General features: G+C 43.1%; 1 long non-coding RNA gene across 1 annotated transcript; it reads right to left on the bottom strand.

Annotated features, from left to right (window-relative positions):
- Positions 1-3,543: 3,543 nt before the first annotated feature.
- On the bottom strand, positions 3,544-4,378 carry LOC118157054. Its single transcript, XR_004746530.1, has 2 exons — positions 4,329-4,378; positions 3,544-4,197 (listed from the first exon to the last, which is right to left on the bottom strand). It is a non-coding gene; the product is annotated as an uncharacterized LOC118157054 (long non-coding RNA).
- Between the last annotated feature and the right edge of the window lie 92 nt (positions 4,379-4,470).

Below are 4,470 nucleotides of genomic sequence, written 5' to 3'. Positions count from 1 at the left end.
GTTGTTGAAGGCTGCTTGTCTTTTGGCTAATTGGAGAAGGCTGCCATCGGGTCATAATGCATTTTTTTTTTGTTTTAACTCTTTTCTTTTTCAATAGGTCTGTGAAAATGCTAACAGCAGCTCTGAAAATGGACAAGTGAAAGTAAAAGATGGTGGTCAAGACAATGAATACACAAAGACCACTTATTTCTAGTTGGGCGTGCAAGCAGCTCTAATTAGAGGCTGCCTGGTGCTGTGGCAGCATTGAGGACAAGCGGGGTCTGCAGTTACAGTACACCACCTATCCTCCTCAAGCAGCCACTGCCAATTCCTGACCTTCTTTTTCTTTTTCTTTTTTTTTTTTTTTTTTTTTTTTTTTTCCTTCCTGGATCTCCCTCTGTAGTTTCTCCTCAGACACTGCATGCTATCTCTCATGTTTTACAGTGCTGTCACAGGAGAAAACGCTTTTAATTTAAAGAAAAAAGAAAGAAATCTGAAGCCAGGATGGATGCAATATTTTCTCTTTCTTGTCCCATCTCCAAGAATGCGAGACTGTTAAATTTCTCCTGTTGAGACACCTGCCAGAGTATTGAATAGACTAGCAAAGGAGTACTGTGTTCAGTAAAGAAAAAGCCAGAGCAGATGTAACACTGAAAACAATCTCACACTTGCAGGAGTGATTTGACTGTCTAGCATGGTTTTCTCACCCTCTCTTAAAACACTCCTTTTTTTTTTTTTTCTTTTTTTTTTTTTTTTTTTTAAGATTTGAGATACTGAACTGAAAAAAAAATATTACATGATAGAATAAACAGCAAGCAGTGAATGAGGATGTCTAAGAGGAAGCAGAATATTTGCCTTGGTGCTGGTGCCTTTGAATTAAAGTGTGTAGTGATGTTTTGTGTCAGGCTGTGCTGGAGGACCACATTATCTTATCAGTTCTGGGAAACTGAGAGATGTTGGTCTCTTAGAAGAAAGTGCAAATCTTTCTGGGAAATATCAGATCTATCCTATCCTATCCTATCCTATCCTATCCTATCCTATCCTATCCTATCCTATCCTAATCTTCTATTCCTTCTTGCTCTGACCATCTATGTTTAAATGTTTTATAAACATTTTTGTCTTACATAATGAAGAAAAACGTGTTCTTTTCCTGTGCTTCCACTCCTCTTACTGTCCTGTCTCACTTACTTCCTGTCTCACAAGACAACTTTCTTTTACCACTAGCTTTATACAGACGAAGCCCAGAAGTTATATGCAATGGTGGTGTTACAGACTGTGTACAGCTCAAAGGCTATTTTCTAGTAATGCTGGGAAGCTTTCAAATGAGACATTATATCTCCTTCTTGTCATGCCTGCATGTTTTCCTTGAATTAAAGTATCCCATGGATATGCAGTTCGGTGAAGACGGCTTTCTGGATAAAATCAGTGACATGTATCAGTCCTACCAGGAGGGGCTGGCTATGGTGCCATCTTCTTTCTGGCACTGCTCTCCACGGGATTTGCTCAGTTTTGGCTGTGGTGCTCCTGTTCTGTGGACCTGAGCCTAGAGGTGCTCAGTCTTTTGATTGAGAACACTCTTTCCTTTGCAAAGGCTGGTGTCTGCCTCTTCCAGGCTTTTACAGAAAATAAGGGGTTGAGGACAAATGTTGTGGGAAGAGCTTGGAGTAAAACACAGTTACTGAGTGAAACATGGTTTCTCCTTATAAGAACTCTTCCAAGTCTTTCTGTTTCTCTTCACTTCATAAATAACGGTGTCCAGACACATTTGATGTACTTCTGCTTCAACTCACTTATGCTTCCAGTAGGCTGCAGATCCATTTTGCCTCCTCTTCGCTAGACCACTGCACCTGGTTAGTCTGAAAACTACTGGATGATGCATTTTTGGCTGACAAGAACCTAAATAGTTTGACTTGTGGAGATTTGCCCAGCTCAGCTGGAATGGGAGGATGTCCAATGGTCTTGCTGTGCTTAAATGTCATTGGTAACTGGTCTATGTGTGGTCCTGCACAGTAGTAAGCAGAGCTGATAGTACAGAGTCAAGTTAAAATAGCATGTGTAAATGCAACACACTTTTGCACACATATAATGGGATGTTAAGGACTCAGATCATAATGAGGTTCTGGGTAAAAGGTGTCTCAGGTGACTGAACAGATAACTACAGGAAAGAGAATAACCCCATAGCCAAGGGGAGGGAGTCAGAAGTTGGAAAGGGGAGGTGGGAACAAAATGGAGTTGCAAATGCAAGGCTTTAATAGAGTGGTTTGTCAAAACATGATGGCAGTTTGAGAGTTTTGAGAGTTTGCCAAGACAGATCAACTTATGTACAAGTCTTCTTCAGGCTGTTCACAGCTGGCATGTGAGCAAAGCCCTGCTTCTGCACTTAGACCCTACCTTACACCTGCATTGAGGTCAGGACCTCTTGATCTCCATCTCCCTTTTGGAGGAGACCCATGTTTATCTATCATGACCTCCTCACTGCCAAGGAAAATGGTTAGGCAGGGCCAGAGGCATTTAAGGTGTGAAGGGGCAGCAGAAACAGGCCTACAGCCGTTGCCTAAGGCAAGGTGAGCAGCTCCTGTTGCCAGAAGATCCCCCAGGGAGCACAGGAACAAACTGAACAGCCTGATGCATCAGCCCCAACATCTGTCTGTGGGGTGGAGGTGTCAGGATCCCAGAGCCTGTCCTTTGAGCAGAGAACATTGTCTTCTCCTTCCTCCCAGCTCCATGCTGGGAATGCCTCAGACCCATGACTGGAGAAAAGGTTGCAGAAAGGGATACAGCAGAGAATGGCTGAGAAGGTGAGAAGCAGTATTAGTGCTGTGGCTGTGACTCTGTACAATGAATCAGTGCTAAGGAGTCTTTATCTCCAGCTATGGCCAGTTCCTATCACACTTTTGCAATCTGAGGAGATCTTGTGTGTTCAAGACAAAGCACAGAATGAGTATTGCCTCCAAGCATGCTGGGCATGGATTTGGAACACCCCAGCCTTCAAAACACTGTTTACCACAGCACAAGATAATTGGAAACAAAAGGATGCTAGAAACCTGAGTGACCAGCATTCTCCTGGGAACAAGACTAATGCTGTGAGCTTTGAAGAGGCAGCTCTGTGAAAGGGCACCAAATGCATTCTCTGACTGTAACCATGCAGAACAGAAGAGGAGGCCACCCTTCTCTTGCCTTTGCATGACATTAGATGACACTAAAGTGTTGTGGTAGAGCTGGCAGCAGCAAACCGAGGTTACCGGTAAAGGCTGACAATGACTGGGGTAAAATGTCCAGAAGTCCACTCAGTTTAACTGACATTGAAACGCAGCGTGCACTACACAATGCAGGGAGCTTCCGCAGCTGCTCATAGAGGAAAAAATATTTAAATAAAGATTGTTCAGAAGACTTGGAAATAAAAATAAATCCTGATTGAACCCAGTCATTCTGCTTTAACACTCTGTTTCTGCATTGTTTGTGGCTGATGGAAAGCAAACACGTTTCCATCTGTGTGTTAAATTACAGGCTTCTAATTTCTGTGTAGAAAACACTCCAGAGCCAATAGCAGTTACAAAGGCCAACTGTGAAACAGTAGGAAAAAAAATCAACACCATTTATTATTCACATATTGCATTACAAGTGTCTCTTATCAAACGCAAAGTATAATTTATATTATTCATGTAGAAATTCAAATTCAACACCACATAGAAATACAACCTAAATACGTGTGTGACAGGGTTTCAGTGACATCCTGATCAAACGGCGAGGCTCGGGCCGCCGCGAAGGCTGACGACCCAAGCGATTAGTGCAGGAGGGACACAGTCCGGTGCTCGCTTGCCCAGTAATACCACTCTACTGGCAATTCCTTATTGCTGTAAAACACGACAGGGATGGTTCCACGGGTACCAGTTTGCAAAGGACTGGGAAACACGTCGGGGAGGACTCGCGCAGCCAGGCATAACAGACCGGGTCTCGAGAACAGTTCCAAGTGCATCCTTTCCAAACGCAGAGTGACACAGACCTCCTCTCCCTCTGACAACGAATTGGTTTGTTGATCAGCTGCAAGACCAGTGTCCAGGCAGCAGCGCCTCATTGTTCTTAAAAAAAAAGCCTCCATCAGAGTGGACCTTTAGAATGTGCCTGTCCATTCATCACTTGCTCTCCAAGCATCTTCAGAATATACACTCTGAGTCAACTCCATGCTCTTCAGTGTCTGTCTTGGACAAAGTCTCCTGTCTGGTACTTGAGACATGAAGAAGAAAGGAAGGCATTATATTGCATCCATCCTGGCTTCTGACTTATTCCTAAATAGCCTTAAATTTACATTGTTTTTTTAAATCTTTAAATTCAGACCTCCAGATACTTACCTCTGTTGAGGGGGTATCCACTCCTGTGTTGTCAGAAACACACCTCTGTGAAACAGAAAAGAGTTAAAAAGCAAAGAAACATGGATTATGACTTAATGGCAGCCTTCTCCAATTAGCCAAAAGACAAGCAGCCTTCAACAAC

The sequence above is a fragment of the Oxyura jamaicensis genome (assembly GCF_011077185.1).
Source record: "Oxyura jamaicensis isolate SHBP4307 breed ruddy duck chromosome 2 unlocalized genomic scaffold, BPBGC_Ojam_1.0 oxy2_random_OJ106384, whole genome shotgun sequence".
In the NCBI taxonomy this organism is placed as follows: domain Eukaryota; kingdom Metazoa; phylum Chordata; class Aves; order Anseriformes; family Anatidae; genus Oxyura; species Oxyura jamaicensis.
This window is presented reverse-complemented; position numbering and strand designations above follow the sequence as displayed.